General features: G+C 38.8%; 1 long non-coding RNA gene across 2 annotated transcripts in view; it reads right to left on the bottom strand.

The window, feature by feature from the left end:
- The window catches only part of LOC122708225, a 78,545-nt gene that overhangs the window by 18,906 nt on the left and 35,162 nt on the right, over window positions 1–24,477 (bottom strand). The window contains exon 4 of one of the 2 annotated variants that reach the window (XR_006345062.1): window positions 12,116–12,246. The exons of the other annotated variant lie outside the window; for it this stretch is intronic. This is a non-coding gene — a long non-coding RNA (uncharacterized LOC122708225). The remainder of the gene's footprint in view (window positions 1–12,115; window positions 12,247–24,477) is intronic. 2 annotated transcript variants of the gene reach the window in all.

Raw genomic sequence — 24,477 nt, 5'->3', positions numbered from 1 at the left:
ATACTGGAGTGGGTTGCCATTTCCTTCTCCAGGGGATCTTCCCAACCCAGGGATCGAACCCAGGTCTCCCACATTGCAGGCAGACGCTTTAACCTCTGAGCCACCAGGGAAGCCCCATTTATCACTTAGGAGGCACACAAATTTCTCGCATTTTATCTTCCATTTCATTAGAACAACCTGAACTGTCCTACTCTATGCTCTTAAAATGTCTTTAGGTTAGTTGGCTAAAACTGATTTGTTTTATTCCATTCATCTTCTGAATACTATTAGCAAATTTGAAGGATTATTTTTATTTTTGAATACAAATTTTCTGTCTTGGAACAATCTCAAACCTAGAGAAAAGTTCTAAGTAGAATTCAAAGGCCTTTTCTCCCTGAACCATTTGGGAATAAGTTGCCAATCTGATGCCACATCACCTCCCACTCAATACTTCAGTGTTTATTTCCTACAAACAAGAACAACCTCCTACAGACCCACAATATATCTACCTCAGAAAGTTCACAGACATTACATTCCCATTTAATCTCCAGACCCCAACTGTCCAATTTATGTCCTTCATAGGTGTAGTTGAGTTATGTACTGCATTTGGTTGTCTCTTCTCTAATCTCCTTCGGCCTAGAACAGTGCTTCAGCCTTTCCTTTCACGGCCTTGACATGCATGAAGGTTACAGGCCAGTTATTTTACAGAATGTCTCCCAAGTACAGTTATCTCATGTTTGCTCATGATTAAACTCTGGTGATGCCTCTGTGGCAGCAATATCATGAAACAATGCTGTGGTCTTCTGACTGCATTTTATCTGGGGGTACAATCTTTACCTTTACTGAGAGAGTCAGTCTTAACCATTTGATTGTGATGTCTGCCAGACTTCACTGCTGTAAACTTACTCTTCTCTTTCTAATCAATGAACAGTTCCCGTAGAGGCACTCTTTTTTCAAATTTTATCGAAAGTTTTTATTTCATTAAATCTGCTTTTCAAAATTAAGCTGAACTTTTATTTCTAAGCTCTTCAAGGATTATAACACAAATAAAGTACCCTTTAAAAAGTGCCCCAAATTAAATCAAAGTTGCATCATCAAAGTAAAACACCTGTGACACTAAGAATTCATTTAGGCTGTAATAGTTTCACATTACTTTTTAAAAATCATTTGCAATGTTCTATAGATCACATTGTTTTAAAGGCATGAAATAATGTAGTATTTTTTAATATTTATTTAATGTTATAGTTGATTAACAACGTTGTATTAGTTTCAGGTGTGCAGCAGAGTGATTCAGTTATATGTATACCTGTATCTATTCTTCTTCAAATTGTTTTCCCATTTAGGTTATTACAGAGTATTGAGAAGAGCCCCGTGTCCTATACAGTAGGCCCTTGTTAGTTATCTATTTTAAATATAGAAGTGTGTACAAGTCAATTCCAAACCCCCAATCTATCCCCCCAGTAACCATAAATTCATTCTCTAAGCCTGTGAGTCTGTTTCTGTTTTGTAAATAAGTTTGCTTATATCATCTTTTGATTTCACATATAAGTGATATCATATTCGTCTTTCTCTCTCTGACTTTCTTCACTTAATATGATAATCTTCAAGTCTATCCATGTTGCTGCAAGTGGCATTATTTCATTCTTTTTAAAGGCGGAGGAATATTTCACTGTATATATGTACCACTTCTTCTTTACTCATTCATCTGTCAATGGACATTTGCATATATCCCATTCTTCATCAGACTTTCCATTTATAAATTTACATTAGCAGGGGTTCATGACTACCTATTATATTCAATGGGTACTTAGATAACAGATGTCATTATCTTTTTGATGGTCAAATTAATCAGTGGGATCTCCTTTAAGCTGGCTTCTGTGTTCTTTTGACATGGTCCCATCGTTCCAGGACCTCTTATTCTCTGGCTTAATAGGGTGTCCCATAATTTTTGACAGGGCCCTGAAATCAGTCACCTCCAAGAAGTCCTGAATTTTTTTAGTAGAAAAGGGTATTTAGAAACCTGGGTGAAAAGGGTGTTCATTGCCACTGGGGAGGAAAGGAAGCAGGTACAACTGCAAGGTGAACACACAATACTTACACCTATGTTTAATTCTATATTTAATAAATTTACTGTATCTATTGAAATATGTATGAGTTCACACATATACAACCATAGCCATACAATCTAGTTTCCTCCCTTCCCATTAAACAATGAAAATCCTGACTCCTGTGTTTTCCAGGTATCTTTACTTTTTTGATCAGTCCCCCTGTTTCAATGGGCTTCCCTGGTAGCTCAGCACACAAAGAACCCACCTGCAATGCAGGAGACCCTGGTTCGGTCCCATTCCTGGGTTGGAAGTTCCCTGGAGAAGGGATGCCCACTCCTGTATTCTAGGGTTTCCCTGGTGTCTCAGATGGTAAAGAATCCGAGTGCAATGCGGGAGACCTGGGTTCGATCCCTGGGTTGGGAAGATTACCTGGAGGAGGGCAAGGTAACCCATTTAAGTATTCTTGCCCGGGCAATCCCCATGGAGGTTGTCTGGCCGGCTACAGTCCATACGGTCGCAAAGAATCGGCCGCGACTGAGCGACTAAGCACAGCACACAGCACCTGCTCCTAACACAGCTCCCGTTTCTGTGGCCCGGTCTCCCTGCCTAACGCCCTCTTTATTCTGCTCAGGCTCTGGAACGTCTTGCCAGGCTGCGCTACACCGGGCCCGTCTCACCCTGCCCGGCTCCCACACCCCCCTCTGGGACGCCCAGCACGTGAATGCCCCCCTCACCCAGATCAGCTGTAACACACAGCGCTGCTCTCAAACATAAAGAGCCTCTTCCTCCCGCTGGGGCTCTCGATCCCCAAACCCCGCACGGGATGTGAGTGGGATCCAGTCCAGAGCGGCTAAACCGGCTCTGGTTCCACCCTCCCACCCACGCCCCGCGCCTCTTCTTTCTGCAGTACCTCACGGTTTTACATCCGATCTCTTCAGGGAGCAGAAGGGAAACCAACTGATACGTTTACAAATGCTATTTAAATACATGGAAATTGTTCAGAAGAAAAGGAAATCACTAGAAACCTTCGTTTAAAACTGGTACGAAAAGATATGAAGCAATTCAAAGCAATGTTTTTTTTTTAATGAAAACAGTTATAACCATAAAGAAAACGTTTATTTCCTGTGAAGATTTTACGTCAACCAATTTTTTTAAAGTGTTGCAATCACATACGATCGATATTTGCATGATCCCTGGCAAGAGTACTCCCAAGTATTAGGGAGAGTTCCACAAAATCATGTATGATTGACACATTTTTAAAACATTGGTCGACATAAAATCTTCATGGGAAATAGTTTTTTCATGGTTATAACTGTTTTCATTAAACAAACAAACAACAAACATTGCTTTGAATTGCCAAGTATCTTTCTAGCAGTTTAAGAGGAGTCCCTGCAAGTGCGCAGGGGCTTCCCAGGTGGCGCTAGTGGTAAAGAGGAGGGAGGAGGCGGTCTCGCTCAGTCGTGTCTGACTCTTTGCGACCCGGTGGAAGGTAGCCTACCAGGCTCCGCCGTCCATGGGATTTTCCAAGCAAGAATACTGGAGTGGGCTGCCATTTCCTTCTCCAGGGGATCTTCCCAACCCAGGGATCGAACCCCGGTCTCCTGCATTGCAGACAGACGCTTTACCGTCTGAGCCACCAGGGAAGCCCTCCTGCAAATGCAGGAGACGTAGGAGACATGCGTTTGATCCCTGGGTCCAGAAGATCACCTGGAGGAAGAAAAGGCAACCTACTCCGGTATTCTTGTCTGGAGAATCCCAAGGACAGAAGAGCCTGGCAGGCTACAGTCCATGGGGTCACAAAGAGCCAGACAGGACTGAAGTGACTTACACAATAGAACAATGGGAAGAGTATAAATGGAGACTCATATACCAATAGAGAAAACATTTGAAAGTTATAAATCACATTAACAAACTTTTGGCTAAAATATGTTCTATCCTCTCATCTTGACAAATTACCTTTCAAAATAACAAAAAAAAAATTGTTTAATGTCTAAAACTGTTTTCATATGATCAAAAGTCAGCTAAATATCTAAAGCAACTGAATTTAATTACTGATGGACATGTCCGGATGTTGTTGATGAGCCAATGATTACCAATGAAACAAAGCAAAGGCATACACAATTCATTAATTACATTGTTGCATGAAATTTACTTTTCTAGTTTTTATTTTAGCAAAATCACTAATTATGTGGCTATGACCAAGATTTTCACATAATTTGTTTCTATTCTACATTATCCCAAATTAGATGATCTTTCTTGAACAACAGAAATTCTTAGATAAGTTTTTGGTTTTGCTTCTTCCTTACTAATTCCAATTTGGAGAAACTTTGCTGAGGTAACAGCACCTGAAGTAAAATCTCTAAAACATTATTTAGATTCAGAAACAAATCAGGAACTTTATATATCAGGTTCAAACATGATAAACTTTTAATATAGATATAAATAAATGTATTATAAATTTATAGTGACAAGTTATTATAATTCTAAATATTATAAGGTAATTTAATTTCATCATATAAATTATCATACTTTACCATCTCTTAAAAATCAATATCTATATCCAAGTCTTTATGCAAAGATAAGTTATATCTAGACTTACATATATATCAGTTTAAGAATAATATGGATCATTTAAAAATATTTATTATTTATCTGGCTGTGCCGGGTCTTACTTGTGGTGCACAGGATCTTCATTCTTCATTGTCGCCTGTGAGAGCTAGTTCCCTGATCAGGCATCAAACCAGGCTCCCTGTGTTAGGAGCATGGAGTCAGCCACTGGGCCACCAGGGAAGTCCCATCATGTGAATCATTAATATTACAAAATGTTTCTCAGATGCCATGTTCAATTGTTGTGAGCAAGAAAGTGGATGATAGGCAGTATTGGGATATGACAATTTATCATACAAAAATGTATCGTATTCCTATGATCTGAGAGTTGATTTGTTTTTTTTTCCTCTTAGCTCCTACTTTTACTGTTCAAATTCTTCCCTCAGAAATAATGTTTGATGCTGATATTGGCAGTAGCACCACCTGTCACCTTCACTGCACTCAGATATGGTCACCTTTTATTTTGAGGACGTTAAGCAAGTTAGTCAGTCTTGTGCAGGGTGGGGGGGGGGGGCGGGCGGGCGGGTGTAGTTTGGGTTACAGGCCATGCTCTGCAGCAGCTCAGAACAAATCACAATACATACTTCCCATGGGTTATTTAACGCATGTATATTTGTGTGTGTGTGATAACTGGAACCCTTTGAGGCAGAGGGTCCATGGCAGAGTCTTCTTTGCGGGAGCCTAAGGACAATGATGCTATACTGCCTACAGTGCATTAAGTGCTGTGTAAAATAAAAAATGAAATTATAAGACATGACATATTTCTTCATAAGAGTCTGAAATCTAACTATGCAGGGGGAGAGTACTAGGATTCATAAGTGAACAAACAGTAAGACAGAAGTTGACCCAATGTCCAGAAAGATGAAGCACTTTGTACCTACACACCTGCAGTATCCCCATGAGCCCAAGGGTACTCCCAAGGATAGAGGCTGTCTAATTAGTCCTGGAGTCTTGCAGAGCACCTGGTACAAAATCAATACCAAAAAACACACTGGGAATTCCCTGGCAGTCCAGTGGTTAGGACTCAGCACTTTCACTGCCTAGGGACTGGGTTCAATCGCAGATCGCAGAACTAAGATTCCACAAGTCACATGATGTGGCCAAAAACAAAAACAAAAAAAAATATTGAAGATGAAAGAAAAGAGCATACAGCCCCTGAAATAATGAGCTCAAGCTTCTGACACCTTAAAAATAAATCCTTCTCACCCTGATTTTTCCCTCCACTTCTTTCTCTTTCTATCTGCCCTCTTAATTCATCTTGTCCCCATAAAGGCATATCCTTAGAAGTTAATCCTATCCATTCCCTTAGGTTTGACTCCAATGCACACTTGGTATTTTTTCTCCCATTTGATGTTCTTTTAATTAATATTTACTTTGAGAGTATTGTATATACTTATATACATATTTAACTATTAAACTGACAGGTAATTTTTCCTCTGCATCTTATGTGATTTCTTTTCCTGATTTCATTTCTGTTCATGAAGTTTCTGACAAAGAAGTGAGCCCTAATAATCCTTAACTTTGTTAAGATGCTTTTACAACAAAGTAACATTCTTCTCTGGTGACTCAGCGGTTAAGAATCCACCTGCTAATGCAGGACACCCAGGTTCATTCCCTGGGTGGGGAAGATCCCCTGGAGAAGGGAATGGCAACCCACTCCAGCATTGCCTGGGAAATCTCATGGACAGATGAGCCTGGTGGGCTACAGTCCATGGGGTCGCAAAAGAGTTGGGCATGACTTAGCGACTAAACAACAACAACAAGGACAATGAACACTCTTGAGGTGACTTTGTAAACCCATTGAAAAAGGGAAGTGTTAATCACACCTAGTAAGGAAGAGAAAAGAAATAGCTAATGTGAAATGAAACCAAATTGTTGTTCATCTGTTTTGGAACAGAGAACTGTATATGTACAAACACTCATGTAAACACTTGCAGCCATGCTCTAATTCAGCCTCTTAAATGCCTGGTATTTGACTCTATCTTGGTTTAGCTCTGCTTGCTTTAATTATGATCAAAAGCTGAGAGTCAAGAAATAATTCAGATATTTGCCAAGCACCCACAAAGTTCATGGTACCATATGAGGTCCTTGGAACATGGTGTACAGAGAAGGCAGTCCTTAAAAAACCTTATAATCTAGGAAGAAAGGAAATAAGAACATACAATTATAGTAACTACAAAATAAATAGGTCAAAGACTGCATCTTCAAGTTAAAGAGTTGGTTGGACAAATTCAAGTGTTACCTAAACCCAGGTTTGCACAGAAGTATACACAAAAGGAGTTCTTCCCGGACTGGTGGCTCAGTTGGTAAAGAATCTGCCTGCAATGTGAGAGACCTGGGTTCAATCGCTGGGTCAGAGAAGATCCCATGGAGAAGAAAATGGCACCCCACTCCAGTTTTCTTGCCTGGAGAATCCCATGAACAGAGAAGCCTGGCTGGCTACAGCCCATGGAGTCACAAAGACTCAGAAAAAAACTGACGACTAAGCACACTCACACACACACAGAAGGAAAGGAAGAAGGCAATTGAAAGGATGATACATTAAATTCAGTTTTTTTAACGTAAGGTAAAACTTACAGTGAAATGTACACACTATGTAACAAAAATAACAATAATTATATCGCAGATAGTTCATGAACATCTGTAGAATCTACATAGCGATAGTCCCTCTTCCATTACTGATTTTAGAAGTTTGGTTTCTTTCTTTTTGTCAGTCAATTTTGTTACTTCTTTCCAAAAACCAACTTTCAACTATTAATTATTCTCTATTGCTTGCACTTTTTATTTTATTGATTTCTACTCTTTACTATATTTTTCTCTTGTACTTTTTTTGGCTTTAATTTGCTCTTGATGTTTTAGCTTCCTAAGGTAGAAAATGAGACCATTGACTTGAGAAAGAGTCTTTTTGACCCCATGGACTTTAGTCCACCAGGCTCCTCTGTTCTTGGAATTCTCCAGGCAAGAATACTGGAGTGGGTAGCCATTCCCTTCTCCAGAGGATCTTCCCAACCCAGGGACTGAACCCCGGTATCCAGTATTGCAGGCAGTTCCTTTACCGTCTGTCTGAGCCACCAGGGAAGGTCTATTGACTTGAGAACTTTGCCATTTTCTAGCAAAAGCATTAAAAAAATAAGCTACCTTTTAAATATTTTTTGTAACTTTTGAAATGTAACTTTTGTAAATTTTGAAATGTTTTCTAGCTCCCTCTTGATTATTTTCTTTGAAACAAGGGTTAGAGAAAAGTGTGCTAATTTCTAAATATCTGGAGTTTCTTTAGACATTTTATTTGTAATTAATTTTTAATTTAATTCCATCATGTTCTGAGAATATACTCTGTAATATTTCAACCTTTTGAATATGCTCAGAATTCTTTTATGATCCAACATATAGTTCAACATGGCAACCATTCCATATTCGCTTAGAAGAAATTCATATTCTGCAGTCATTGGGTGAAACAATCTATAAAAAATTTCAATCAAGTTGATTCACTTGTCTTCTATGTCCTTATAGACTTTTGTCAGCTTGCTTTATCCACTTACTTACAGAGAGAGGGGTGTTAAAAATTGTGGATTCACATATTTCTCCCTTGTCTTCTGCCAGTTTTGCTTCTCATATTTGGAAGTTCTGTTACTAGATTGATAGATACTTAAAATAGATATGTCATACTAATGAACTGATTCTTTTATCATTCTAAAATGTTTCTTCTTTACTATATGACCCAGAAATCCCACTCTTGGGCATATATCCAGAAAAGAAGAAAACTCTAATTTGAAAAGATATATGTACCCCAGTCTTCACAGCAGCACTGTTTACAATAGCCAAGACATAGAAGAAACCTATGTGCCCATCAACAGATATGGATAATATAATGGAGTATTATTCAGCCATTAAAACGTAAAATAATGCCATTTGCAGCAACTTGGATGGACCTAGAGCATATCATATAAATGAAGTGTCAAAGAAAGACACAAGTCATATGATATCACTTATATATGGGACCTAAAAAATTGATACAAATGAAATTTATACTTATAAAACAGAAACATACTCACAGACATAGAAAACAAACTTATGGTTAATAAAGGGGAAAAGGGTGGGGAGACAAATTAGAAGCTTGCAGTTAATAGATACACATGTCTACATATAAAAATAGATAAATGACAAGCATTTAGATTACAGCACAGGGAATATTATATATTCAATATCTTGTAATAACCTATAACAAAAGAATCTGAAAAAGTTTTATATGTATGTATATAAAACTGAATCACTTTGTTGTACATCAGAAACTAATACAACATTGGAAATCAACTACAATTTAAAAAATGTTTCTCTTTATCTACGGTGTTATTCCTTATCTTTAAGTCTACTTTGATATCAATATAAACACAACTGTTGTATTATACTTGTTATTTGCATAGTGTAACTTTTCTCATTCTTTTACTTTGAGCTTATCTGTGTGTTTGTATTTGGGCTTCCCTGGTGGCTCAGTAGTAAAGAATCTGCCTGCAAAGTAGGAGACTTGAAGGAGACATGGGTTTGATCCCTGGTCAGGAAGATCCCCTAAAGAAGGAAATGGCAACCCATTCCAGTATTCTTGCCTGGAGAATCCCATGGACAGAGGATCCTGGCAGGCTGCAGTCCATGGAGTTGCAAAGAGTTGGGTGTGTTTATATTTACAGTGAATTCCTTTGTAGACAGTTGGGTCTTTTTTTAATCCATTGTGACAATCTTTTCTGTTTAATTGAAGTGCTTATTCCACTTATAATAAATATAATTATTGATATGACAGTTGGGATTGAGTTAAACATCTTGCTTTTAGTTTTCTATATAGCCCTTCTATTATTTCATGTCTTTATCCTTTTTTTTCATCTTACTCTGGCTACTTGATGTGAAGAGCTGACTCACTGGAAAAGACCCTGATGCTGGGAAAGATTGAGGTCAGGAGATGGAGGAGGTGACAGAGGATGAGATTGTTAGATGGCATCATCAACTCAATGGACAGGGGTTTGAGCAAACTCCAGGAGATAGTGAAGGACAAGGAAGCCTGGCATGCTGCAGTCCATGGGGTCGCAAAGAGTCAGACATGACTGAGCAACTGAACAACATTAACAACACTCAAGTATTTTTAATATTATATTTCAATTCTTCCTTTTTTTTTTTTGTTTCTTTGATTTTAGGTACATATCTTTGAATTATTTTCAGTCATTATTCTAGGAATTACACTGTATAACTTTAACTTACTACAGCCTCATTAAGGTTAACACTATACAATATAAGAAGAGTATACAGTGTGATTTCTTTCTTATCCCTCCATATTTTGTGCCATTTTGTGATGTATCTTATTGCTATATGTTATAAATTCCAGTATGCAATGTTACTATTTTTGCTTTAAATAATATGCTTTTTAAAATAAAGTAAGCAGCCTAATGTGTGTAATTGGAATTCCAGAAGAAGACAATGAATGAGGCAGAGAACACATTTGAAGAAATAATGGCTACAAAGTCCACAAATTCTGTGAAAAAAACATGTTTTGAGACACATATTTATCTAAGCGGGTTTCCCTTGTGGCTCAGCTGGTAAAGAATCAGCTTGCAAGGCGGAGACCTGGGTTTGATCCCTGGGTTGGGAAGATCCCCTGGAGAAGGGAAAGGCTACCCACTCCACTATTCTGGCCTGGAGAATTACATGGACTGTATAGTCCACGGGGTCGCAAAGAGTCAGACACAACTGAGCGACTTTCACGTTCACTTTCATTTACCTAAGAAGCTTAGTGACCCCAAGTTAGACAAACTCAACACACACCTAGTTGGAGAAAAAGAGATATATTTCATAAAGGGGAACAATAAGAAGAACCATCAAATCACCTAAATTCTTATTAGAAAATATGAAGGCCAGGAGACAGTTAACACATCTTAAAGTGCTGAAAAGAAACAAGAAAATCTGTTAGTAAAGAATTCTAAGTGCAGCAAGAATATTTTTAAAAAATAAGAGTGAAACTCTGGTTTCCCGTATTTCTGGGATAACGTGTTCAAGCAAATTCTTCCACATATAATAATTATGAAGTCTGGATGAAATGTTTTTTAAAAGCCATTATTTAAAGACATTCAAAAGAAACCAGTTGAGAATTTATGCTTGAAAATCCACAAATGAATTGAGTAATAAAATGAGTTTCTGGTGTTTTTGTCTTAAAATATTCCCCTAAACTCTATAGTTCCAGAAGCAGAAAACTGAAGCATTACTCATTCAGTGTGATAGAGGATAGAGTTCAAGGATGAAAGAACAGCTAGAAGTTTAGGAACACAATCCTAGAAGTGCAAAAGTGTCAGAATAGGAATGTAAATCTGCCCATATTCCTGGCCACCCACTGACGTAGGAGTGCACGGAAGATACCAACAGGGCGATAGCTGTTTCAGCCCAGTCAAGTTAACTGCCTATTAAAGTAAAACCCTAACAATCCTTAGAAAACTATAAGAGTATCCAGTTTTAAAAACAAAACAAAAAATAAATAAATAAAAACAAAACCTAAAATAAACAAAAAGAGTAGTGTTGCTACTACGTATTATCTATAATATTCAGTTTTCAGCCAAAAATTACTAGCTGTACAAAGAAACAGGGAAGCAGGACCCACTCAGGAGAAGTCATTAAGATAATGATCCCAGTGGGCCTGAATGTTATATATAAAAATCAAAGATATCAAAGCAAATACTGTAAAGAATTAAAATCATATGTGTTCAAATAGTTAAAGGAAAATGTGGTCTTGATGTGTGAACAGATAGAGAACCTCAATAGACATGTGGAATTATTTTTTTTAAAGAACAAAGAATAGAATGATAGAAATGGAAAGTTTACTAGATGGATTCAATATCACATCTGAGATGGCAGAAGAAAAAATCAGTAAACTCTAAAAAGATTAAAAGAAATTATCCAATATGAAAAACAAATAGTAAAAAAGATTGAACCATTTCAAAAACCTATGGGACAATATACTTGGCATCCCAGAATAAGAGAAGAGAGAGGATGGGATAGGAAAAATATTTGATGAATAATAGCTGAAAATTTCCCAAATTTGGTGGAAAATATTAACTTGCAGATCCAGTAAACTCAGCACACCTCATCAGGATAAATACAGTGAAAACCACAGCTAGTTAGAAGATCAGGGTCAAACTATTGAAAACCAAAAATAAGGAAATATCTTAAAAACATGTGTTTTGTCTGGTTTTCTTATTGTAGATGGAAATTCAAAAACAATTATTGTAGTGATGATTGGAAGTAAAAGTTTTATACATTCCTTTTAAGTCTGGTTTTCACAAGACCAGCTGATCAACTTGTGCCATTTCTACCTTTATTTCTCTTATGCTCTGGCTACCTGTCCCATCGCGTACTTTTAAGATTGTCTTGTACATCCCATGACTACTACTCTCTTGAACCTATCTGTATTAATCAGCTCAGGCTGTTATAACCAAATACCATGGACTTACTTGGTGGCTTAAACAACAGACATTTTTTTTTATCAGAGTTCCAGAGGCTGGGAAGTCCAAGATCAAGGTGCTGGCAGATTCAATTACTGGTGAGGACCCTCTTCCTGCTTGTAGATGGCTATCTTCTTGCTCTGATGGTGGAGAGAAAAAGAACTCTAGTGTCTTTCCGTCTTCTTATAAAGACACTAATCCCACCACACTAGATTTTGCATGATCTAATCTAAAATCACGTGGCTCTAATGGTAAAGAACCCGCCTGCCAATGCAGGAGACGTAGGAGACGCAGGTTCCATCCCTGTGTCGGGAAGATCCCCTGGAGAAAGGCATAGCAACCCACTCTAGTATTCTTGCTGGGAGAATCCCATGGACAGAGGAGCTTGTCGGGCTACAGTCCACAGGGTCGCAAAGAGTCGAACACGACTGAAGTGACTGAACACACACCATCTAAAACCAATTACCTCTCAAAGACCCCACCTCCAAATACCATCACATTAGGTATTTTGGAGGGATAGGCATCCACGTCCTAATACTCTCACTGGTCTCCTTAAAATAATGAAAACTATCTGAATTGTTCTGCTACTTTGGTCAGAGTTTTGGTTAAGTTCTCAACGTTTAAAAAATAAACTTGGAATTCCCTTAAGGCAAAATAAACTTTGTGTTTTTTTTTGAGAAACAAGATGCATTGAGGACTTGAATTTAGGAAGAGCAATGGGAGGGATGTTGTCATCTAACTCAGTTGTCAAACATTCCCAAATAGTTATTTGGCTGAATTTTTCCTTTCCTTCTTTTCTCTTTCTGGGTCACTATCTTGGAAACAGGAATAAGAATATGGTTTAACATATTGTTAAGATAATCACCCAAAGCATTCTGCTTCCTTTTCCCACCCCCATTTCAAAGCCTCAGATAATAGACTGTGGTAACATCTTTTCAAGCATGTTCATAAGTAACATCTTCTTAAGCATCATCGATATTGTACTTTACAACCTGCTCTTACTTTATCAGAAGAAAAAACTTCTTTTCTCAGTGAGACCAAATATAACACAAAAATATTTATTTAACTGGCTTCATCCTTTTACTTCTAAGACTGTTTTAATTGTGGCAGCCTGGCCTGACACTGAAACAAAACAGAAACAATTGAAATCTGAAAACAAATTGCACACATTTACTGAATTTGAGTCCCGTGTTTAATTTCACTTCAAATAAATTTAAAGGATTTTAAAAGTACTTCACTAGTTCAAATTGGAAGTCTGTAGCTGTTTTTTATAAAACTGAGTCAATTTGGTCTACAAAAATACACTCAATACAACCTGAGTGAAAGTCACTCAGTCATGTCCGACTCTATAGTCCATGGAATTCTCTAGGCCAGAATACTGGAGTGGGTAGCCTTTCCCTTCTCCACAGGATCTTCCCAACCCAGGGATCAAACCCAGGTCTCCCGCTTTGCAGGCGGATTCTTTACCAGCTAGCTGAGCCACAAGGGAAGCCCCAATACAACCTAAAGACAAGTGATGTTCATGTGGTTGTTTCTGCCCCTTGATAAGGGAAGGTAGCACTTTTACCTTGAGTATTTTACAGAGTGTCTCCAGCAGAACTGGAAGTTTTGTTTCACTTTTGTTTCCTTTTAAAGACATTACCATCTTTACTAGAATGCTGAATGTCATGCTGTTAGGGAAGAATAATGGATGGAAAAGTTGATGGAGAGACAGAGCAGTGTTGGAACTCCCTGGGTCTAGCTGCAGCACAGTGGCATTCCCCCAGACCAGAGTCAGCACATTTCAATAGAACCACACTCTAGTCTGAGTTTGGTAACTTGTGTTTTCAGTTGTAATTCTAATCACATTTTTTATTTGCTCTGCACTTTCTTCTTGGCACTCAATTATTGACACTAGGGACAAATTGGTCAAATTTGTGGCTAAAAATTGGGATGCCTTGTACCTGACAGGACTTTGTGTTTATCTTTTATAGCCTGGAGTTTAAGACTCCATCCAAAACGGAGCAAGTGAGATGTTTAAGATGAAATGGGTAGAAATGGAATTTTCCAGCCCTTAAGAAGCACACGAGGACAAGAGATACATATTTTGGTACTTTTAGTTTAAGTTTACTTTTCTCAGCACATTTTACCCATGTGAAATATGAGAAGAAAATTACTTTATGGCTGCAAATTTCAAATTCTTTTGTCTGTAAAACAGAAATTTTGAAAACTGGTCCAGATTGTTAAATGTCCATCAGTTTGGTTTTGCTCCCCCACACTGAGACAAATTTGACAATCTTGTTACAGCGGCTGTGTCTTCCTTGGTTTCCCTCTCCCTTTCTCTCTCATGGAGTTCCCTTCTTGCATATCCAAGCATTCTCAACCTTTTCCATCTTCCCTGTCCCCCCAAATTCTGGACATTAGTTTCTTCCTTGATTTTTCCATCTGTGTGAAAGAGGGCATGCAGGAAAACCTCTATAAAACTAGCTTTATCCAAGGGTTTCCAAATGTGGTAACCATAGAATTAGTTGGGAGCTTGGTGAGAGTGCTGATTTCCATGCTCCATGTCATGAACTTGAGTTAGCAAGAAGGCTTTGAAATTTATATAATTTGAAAAACTTTCTGAGGGATTAGAGATCTGTTAGATTCTGGGGATCCACTGCTTGAGTGTATTTCCTTAACGGTGGTGGTGGTTTAGTCACTAAAGTTCAACTTTTGTGAGCTCATGGACTGTAGTCTGCTAGGCTCCTCTGTCCATGGGATTCTCCAGGCAAAAATACTGGAGTGGGTTGCCATTTCCTTCTCCAGTGGATCATTCCTACCCAGAAACGAACCTGGGTCTCCTGCATTGTCGGCAGATTATTTACCGACTGAGCTACGAGGGAATAAAATAATCATTAAATTAAGTTAGAATGGTAATATATCAAGTTATAGCTGAGTATCCACATGACTCAACTCAGTGGTTTTGCATGATGACAGAAAATATTTTGCTTAAGTTATTTATAATTCAAGGCTGTGTGTCAAGCTGGCCTGACTTCGGAGGGCCTTCTCTGCTTACACTGTTCTTCTGTCTCCTCACCAGCCCCTCAACTGAAAAAAAAAATTAGTTTTACTCTTCAATAAAATATCTTCTTTTTTAGAGTTTATTTTCAATTGGAGGATAATTGCTTTACAATATCGTATTGGTTTCCGCCCTACATCAACATGCATCAGCCATAGGCACAGGCATGTCCCCTCCCTCCAGAGCCTCCCTCCCACCTCCCAACCCTTCCCACCCCTCTAGGTTGTCACAGAGCACCTGATTTTAGCTCCCTGCATCATACAGCAAATTTCCACTGACTGTCTAAGTTTACATATGGTAATGTGTATGTTTCAATGCTACACTCTCAATAATCTTATTGTTATTGTAAGGTTATACAAAGCAACAGTATATGGGGCAAAAATTTAAACAACATGTAAGTAAAAAGGACAAAAAGTAAAAACAATTTCAAAATCTACCCTGTTCACAAAAATCCTATTAATTTGGGGTCTATCCTTTCATAAAATCCTTTATGTACACATAAAAAATGTGTAACTCTAAGTGTGTATTTACATTTGTAGATTAGATCAGAATGATTAACTCAGAGAGAGCCACACCGAGTACTGCCTTTTCCTGCCAGCCCAGTCAAGTCACAGATAAGAAAGGTAAATGAATGGCTATTGCCCAGTGTCAATAAGAGTTTGCAATTCTTTGTTCATACAACAGGGGATAGGCAATGAAAACAATTTTAATAATAAATTGTATAATATTATCCATGCATACATGGACATCATATTTTTTCAGGTTCTTGTTGTTGATTTGGGGTTTTGTTTGTTTGCTTGCTTGCTTACTATATCTCTCCCACTCTTCTTACTGGATCATCCCTCTCAGTTCCCATGTAACCAATCTTACCAGTCTAAATTGTATCTTTCTATACCTTTCTTCATTTTCATACTGTTACACACAAGTATACAAGCATTTATATAAGGGAGGATATAATGGTTTGTTTTATAAAAATAGGATAATATTACAAGTGTGATATGTCATGAGAAAGTATGAAGTGAAGTGAAGTGAAGTTGCTCAGTCGTGTTCAACTCTTTGCAACCCCATGAACTGTGGCCTACCAGGCTTCTCCATCCATGGGATTTTCCAGGCAAGAATACTGGAGTGGGTTGCCATTTCCTTCTCCAGGAGATCTTCCCGACCCTGGGAAGAATGAGGAAGTATAGGAATATATACACACACACACACATACATGCATGCTAAGTCACTTCTGTCACGTCCACTCTTTGTGATCCCATGAACTGTAGACCACCAGGCTCCTCTGTCCATGGGATTCTCCAGGCAAAAATACTAAAGTGAGTTGCCATACCCTCCTCCAGGGGATCTTCCCAACCCAGGATCAAAACCACATCTCTTATGTTGCCTGCCCCTAGCAGGTAGGTTCTTGACCACTAGCGCCATCTAGGAAGCCATATAGATAGCTAGATCAGTTCAGTTCAGTTCAGTCGCTCAGTCATGTCCAACTCTTTGCGACCGCATGAATCACAGCACGCCCGGCCTCCCTGTCCATCACCAATTCCCAGAGTTTACTCAAACCCATGTCCATCGAGTCAGCGATGCCATCCAACCATCTCATCCTCTGTCGGCCCCTTCTCCTCCTGCCCCCAATCCCTCCCAGCATCAGGGTCTTTTCCAGTGAGTCCACTCTTCGCATGAGGTGGCCAAAGTACTGGAGTTTCAGCTTCAACATCAGTCCTTCCAATGAACACCCGGGACTGATCTCCTTTAGGATGGACTGGTTGGATCTCCTTGCAGTCCAAGGGACCCTCAAGAGTCTTCTCCAACACCATAGTTCAAAAGCATCAATTTTTTGGCGCTCAGCTTTCTTCACAGTCTAACTCTCACATCCATACATGACCACTGGAAAAACCATAGCCTTGACCAGATGGACCTTTGTTGGCAAAGTAATGTCTCTGCTTTTTAATATGCTAAGTTGGTCATAACTTTCCTTCCAAGGAGTAAACATCTTTTAGTTTCACGGCTGCAATCACCATTTGCAGTGATTTTGGAGCCCCAAAAATTAAAGTTTGACACTGTTTCCACTGTCTCCCCATCTATTTCCCATGAACTGATGGGACCAGATGCCATGATCTTAGTTTTCTGAATGTTAAGCTTTAAGCCAAATTTTTCACTCTCCTCTTTCACTTTCATCAACAGGCTTTTTAGTTCATCTTCACTTTCTGCCATAAGGGTGGTGTCATCTGCATATCTGAGGTTATTGATATTTCTCCCGGCAATCTTGATTCCAGCTTGTGCTTCTTCCAGCCCAGCGTTTCTCATGATGTACTCTGCATATAAGTTAAATAAGCAGGGTGACAATATACAGCCTTGACATACTCCCTTTCCTATTGGGAACCAGTCTGTTGTTCCATGTCCAGTTCTAACTGTTGCTTCCTGACCTGCATACAGGTTTCTCAAGAGGCAGGTCAGGTGGTCTGGTATTCCCATCTCTTTCAGAATTTTCCACAGTTTATTGTGATCCACACAGTCGAAGGCTTTGGTGCAGTCAATAAAACAGAAATAGATGTTTTTCTGGAACTCTCTTGCTTGTTCAATGATACAACGGATGTTGGCAATTTGATCTCTGGTTCCTCTGCCTTTTCTGAAACCAGCTTGAAGATAAATAGATGCAAACCTCTCTCAGAATCAGGAAATGCTTCCCTGAAGAAGTGCTATTTAAGCTGAGTGGACTAAACTGTGTCGCCTCCCCAAAATTTATGTGTGGAAGTCCCAACCTTCAATATCTCAGAATGCGCCTACATTTGGAGATAGGGTCATTATTAAAAGGATAATTTGGTTAAAATGAGGTCACTGGAGTGGCCCTAATCCAATGTAACTGGTATCCTTATACGAAGGGGAAACTTGGATATAAACACACAGAGTAAAGACCATGTGAAGACACAGGAGGAAGACAGTCCTCCACCCACCAAGTGGAGAGACCTCAGAAGAGGGCAGTCCTGTCGAGAACTTGATCTCAGACTTCTAATCTCCAGAAATGTAAGAAAATAAACAATAGTTGGTAAGCCCTCCATTCTCTGGTACTTTGTTATGACAACCCTAGCAAACTAAAAGAGATTTATAGGAATAATTCATTATAGGGACATAGGAAAAAGAATACTTACACACTGGTGTGGAAATGTGAAATATAGTAGTCTTTTTGGAGAGTAACTTACCAATAGCTATTAAACATTTGTTTCTATGGACAAATTCCCAAGAGTGGAATTTCTGGCACCAGATCTTTAAAAAAAAAAAAAGCTTTTCTTGTGGGTTCCCCAGAGTTCTATCATTGCTGCAATTACACTATAAAATTTCTGCTTTCAAAATATTTCATTTTTGAAGACTCAAGCAGCATATTAAGTATGAAAATTCCTTAGGAAACTCAACATCAACAAAATAAAAAGTAGCAAAACTCTGTAACAATGCAGTGTTCATTTTCTATTGCTACCTAATAGATTACCACAAATTGAGCAGCTTATAGGAATTTATAAATTACTTAGCTGGGTCCTTTGCAAGGCAGCAATCAAGGTATTAGCTGGGCTGTGTTCTCAACGGGAAGCTCGATTCAGGGAACATCTGCTTTAAAGCTCATTGGAACTGCTGGCAGAATTCAGGGTATTGTGAGGACTTTCCTGGTGTCCAGTGGCTAACACTTCTCACTCCCAATGCAGAGGTTGTGGGTTCAATCCCTGGTCTGGGAACTGAGATCCCACATGCTGTGACTAAGACTTTGCATGCTGCAACTCAAAGTTACATGCTGCAACTAAGATCCAGTGCAGCCAAATAAATAAAAGTAAACCTTAAAAAAAAGAATGCAGTGTGTTGTGGCTCTAAGACTAAAAGCTCAGATTCTTACTAGCTGGAGGCTAGTACCAGCTGGTTGGGGAAAGTAGGTTTCCCCAACATTGCCATTTACTTCATCAAGCCAGCAAAAAGAGCCTGTAAAGTGAGTCTGCTAGCATGGTTATGGGAGTAGTCACAGGTGTAGCATCCCGTGACCACTGTTATATTTTATTTGTTAGAAGCAAGTCATAAGTACTGTCTACACTCAAGGGGAAGGGATGACACAAAGCTGTGAATGGAGACAGAAGTCGTCGAGTGACCTTACAGTCTGTCCACCACACAGATTTAAAGCCTTCTTTTTCTATGAGTTAAGATGTACACTCTTTTTTCATACTGTACTAATAACACTTATCAGTGTACCTGACTTACCAAAACAAGTCAATAATGTTACCTTGTGTTTCTTGCTTTCTTCCTGAACTTTCTATGGCTTGATGTTGCTTTCACTTGCTTTGTTATAATTAAATTCAAATCAGCAAACATTTGTTGAGTATCTTCTAAATGGCAGTCTTTCCAGAGGTAGTGGAAGGTCTGACAACTTCCATCTTTTGAGGCTACTATTAAATGAAGGAAAGTCTAAAAAGGGTTACAGCACTGTTGCACATTTTGGGGGAAATTTTAGAACTGAAAAGTATAATATCTGAAATTTAAAAATTCACTGGGTGAGCTTAAGAGTAGAATAAACATGAGAAGAGAAAGAGTTGGCTAATTTCAAGTTAGATCAATAGAAAATATCCAATCTGAAAATGGAAGAAAAAATTATCAAAAAAAAAAAAAAATTAGCAGAGCCTTAGGAACCTGAGGGACAAAACCAAAAGATCTAACACATAGGCAATTGGAATTTCAAAAAGAGAGATAGATTTGGGTGGGAAAAATACGTGAAAAAATAATGACAACAAACTTTCCAAACTTGGTGAAAACATACTTTTACAGATTCTAGAAGCTGGCAAACCCAGTCAAGATAATGATACACAGTTTCCGTCAAGGTTCCCAATGACCAAAACCTCCTAGTATTTATTCTTCCGTGTAATCCCTCCCCTTGAATGTGAGTTGAATTTTAGGACTTGCTTTTGATGGACAGAAAACAAAAAAGCTACAGGATGTCACTTCTGTAATGAGGCAACAAAACCTGGGGCCCTTGGCAGCACTCTCTCTGTCTCTCTCTGTACCCCCACCAACCGCGTGTTTGCTTTCATGAGACAAGCTGACATGTTGTGAGATGCTCTATGAGAGGATCATGTGACACGTGAGAGGACCACATGGCAAAGAACTGAGGGAAGCCTGTGGTCAATAGTTTATGAGAAACCAAGACATCAGGCTAACAGCTCATAGGGAACAGAATGGTGGCAACTATCACATGAGTGAAGTGTGTTCAGGTTCCTCACAGTCAAACCTGAGAAGACTGAAGTGTGTCTTCTAAGACTGAGAGACTTAGAAAGCTGTGCCCAAATTCTGGGTTCCTGATCCATAGAAACTGCGTGATAATAAATCTGTATCATTTTAACGGGTAAGTTTTGAAGTGATTTGCTGCAGGGCAAATCATAGATAACCAATATGCTGCTGAAATCAAAGGTAGAGAGGCAATTGTAGAAGCAACCAGAAAACAAACAAATGAACAAAAGACAAATACATTACACACAGGAAGAAAAGTATTCAATAACTCTGGACTTTTTCAGAAAGTATGGGGATCAGAAAACAGTGAGCAGTATTTTTCAAGTACTTAAAGAATGAAATTATCAATGTATCATGCTGCATCTAGCAAAAATCTCATATGAGAACTGTGCCATTCTTAGTCACTCAGTCATGTCTGACTCTTTGAGACCTCATGGACTGTAGACCGCCAGCTCTTCTGTCCATGGAGATTCTCCAGGCAAGAACACTGGAGTGGGATGCCATGCCCTCCTCCAGGGGATCTTCCCAACCCAGGGACTGAACCTGCAAAGGTCTCCTGCATTGCAGGTGGATTCTTTACCATCTGAGCCACCAGGGAAGCCCATATGAAAATTAAAGAAAACTAAAAACAAAAACAAAAAAATTCAAATAAAAAAACCAGGAAATTTCACTACACTGGAGGTACACTAGAAGAAATGCTAAAGGGAGATCATCAGATTAAACAGAAATGACACCAAAGTAAAGCTTAGATCTTCAGGAATGAATTAGCACCAGCAGGAATGGTAAATACCTGATAAATTTATATGACTATTTTTCCTATATTTTATTGAAAATAAATATGATTGTTTAAAGCTATAGCATTATCTATAAAAAACTATAGCATTATCTTTGGGGGGTTGTAATGTATATAGAGGAGAAGGAAATGGCAACCCACTCCAGTATTCTTGCCTGGAAAATCCCATAGATGGAGGAGTCTGGTAGGTTACAGTCTGTGGGGTCGCCAAGAGTCGGACACGACTGAGGGACTTCACTTTCACTTTCATTGTATATAGATGTAATACATATAATAACCAGTATTGAGGCAGTTGATCGTGGGTTGGAAAAGAATTTCCAGACAGAGAGCACTTCAAAGGAAGTGAATTTGAAATATGAAAAGGAACAAAACATTCGTAGTTCTTGCCCTTAAGAAGCAGTCCAGTGGGATAAGCAAACATTTTAAAATTTCTGAGATAATTGTGTAATAACACATTATGACAAGCACTAAGCATGAGTTACCGTGAAACCCAGAGCTTCAGGGAACTTCAAATGAGTTCCCAAGCTTCATCCATTTGGAGTGTTCCCTTATCTTCAAGTACCAAAAATGAAAGCTCAAGGAGTTGTAACAAACCTCATTCCCCATGCTAGCATCAGTTTTTGGCATTGGGCTGAATTTATTATGAGAAATTTCCATCCTTTAGAATTCAGGGAGGACTTCCCTAGTGTTCCAGTGGTTAAGAATCTGCCTGCCAGTGTAGATGGGGACATGAGGGTTTGATCCCTGGTGCAGGAAGATCCCTCATGCTGTGGGGCAACTAAGCCCATGCACCACCACTGCTAAAGCCTGTGCCCCCAGAGCCTGTGCTCTGCAACAAGAGACACAACCACAATGAGAAGACCGTGCAACCGCAACTAGAGAGTAGCCCCAGCTCTCTGCAACTTGAGGAAGCCCACGAACAGTGACAAAGGGCCAGCAGAGCCAAATACATAAATAAATAAAAATAACTTAAAAAAAAAAAGAAATCAGTAATTATATACTACCTTGTTCATGTTTGAACAGGGAAGCCTTATGTTGCAGCACATGCTCCTCACCTGGGATCCAGGAGGTTTGGAGCCCCATTGATATCACTAACAGCCATCCTCTGTATACTTTCAGTGTGAGGTAAACCTATGGTACTTCTTATGGAAGAAATAAGATGGCACATAATGCATCAATGAGGGCCCAATTCAAAGAGAGAAACTACACAAATTATTCAATGGAGAGAATTTAACTTAAATAGTTGTTAGCCATTTGTAGGAAACTGAAAAGGCAAAAATGGAAGCTACAGTTTTACAAAGATAATAGTTAAGGGAAGCAAGTACTACTCTTGGGGATGAGGAAACAAAAAGAAGACACTGGAATACAGAGGTTTAGATGAAGAGCTCTACAGAGCTGGGACTTAGTCCTTTGAGGAAGGACACTGTCAGCTGTATCTCTGAGTTTGCAGTAAGGCTGGTACTGGTATTATGGAAAAACTGCAAATGGAAACCAAATAGTACTACAGCAAATCAACTGTCACTTTTAAGGTGAAGAATCACTGCTTGGAGACAATGATAGTTAACAGGAAGGGGCAAGTTTCTTTTTCCTCCAGACTTCCAGCATCCCTCTAGCATCCCCTATTATTATCAAAGCCTAGGGTGGACTCAGTCAGCTGGTAAAGCAAAAACAGCAGGAAAACAAAGCAGAGAATAGAATGGTGGGTCTGGAGAACCAATTAGTTAATAACTGTCACAAGGTGAGAGAGCCGATCAAAACTACAGAACTAAGGTCAGTGGGAGTTTAGGAAGCTAAAGGTAGACTGATCAGCTCATTGAAAAGTTGAACAGCAAAAAAAAAAAAAAAAAGAGGTTGAACAGCATGAAGTCTGCTGAATTTATCCAGTGACTGGTATTCCTTTCCCACCTGTTCTTTACTATTTGGGAACTAAAAGCAGAAACTGCCAAGAATGAGTTGAAAAATACTCTCAGGTTTCTCCTTATTCATTCGTGTTACAGTATTTTTTTAGTTAAGGCCATCTAAAATATGCCAAAGTGCTTATCCTCCCCCTAGTTTCTCCAACAACATTGTCTGGACTTTCTCTACATAGATATCACCCTGTTTATCCAATACTTAGACTACTAGAAACCCCCACTCTGGAACACCTGTGAGCCTGATAAAAGGCTTAAAGTAAATGCAAAAAGTGCCTGAAGCTAGTTTGAAATAGATGTCATAAAAGTCATGCACCATATACTTTATCTCTAGCTAGATATTTAAATTAATATTACACTTAATACTTACTTATCTGGTTTCCATTAGCAACTGTGAAGAAGTGTCTGAACAAAAAAGAAGAGAAAAAAAAAGTTACATTGTTCTGGCAACTTCAAAAAGTTACCATGGAGAAGACAGATGCAATAAGAAAGGAAAAAAACATTATCACCACCAAAAAGAGAATAACAGCATGCAATGTGGAAAAAACCCTACAAACCACACAATTTCAAAAACATCAGTGAGAGAGAAGACAGGCCAACTATAACTCAAGACAGTGCAGCAGTCTGGCAGTATTCAGGGAAAAGAATGGTTCGGTTCTACCTGCCTCACCCCATGAGGCCTGTCCTCACCTGGGAGCACAGGCTTTATCACAAACTAGAACAGCCACGTGTCTGTTTATCATTGTATGCTCAATGCCTGAAACAATATAGGCACTCAATCAAGGAATCATCGATAACCATATGGATGCCAAATCACAAAAAGATTTTTAAATTACGGTGAATATATTCCAGTGGCAAATGAAAAGATGTATCAGCTGCATTTTTGAAAAGTCACTATTATGGTAAGCCACTATGTGAGGGCTATAGAAAGTAGGACCAGAGAAAGTTATTTACTTTAAGAATGAAAATGCACTACTATAGGCCACTGCCCTGATTCTAAATGGGAAAAAGCAAGACTTTGATTCAGCACAATTTACTTAGAAAGCACTGTATTTCTCTCTCTCTTACTAATTTGGTAGCTTTCGCTTTATTGCTATTCACAGACTCTTCTACTGGGATAGATGCAAGAGAAGAGATAGATATATACTATGATGAAATATGAGGAAAGGCAAACAAAATGGAATAAATAAGATGTTCTCCACCAACTTCTCTTCTGAGGGCATTTTCCATTTTATAGCTAGGAGATGGAGGTACAGCAAATGGCAGTGGCCAAGCGCTTTCAGCAATCTCATGGGGATGGAAAGACCAAAGTTGGAATTTGGACAAGTGGAGCCGCCAAGACTTGAACAGCCAGGATCCCAGGGAGAAGATGATCACT

Source organism: Cervus elaphus, chromosome 14, assembly GCF_910594005.1.
Source record: "Cervus elaphus chromosome 14, mCerEla1.1, whole genome shotgun sequence".
Lineage (NCBI taxonomy): Eukaryota > Metazoa > Chordata > Mammalia > Artiodactyla > Cervidae > Cervus > Cervus elaphus.
Note: the sequence above shows the minus strand (reverse complement) of the source record. Positions and strands in the feature narration are given on the sequence as shown.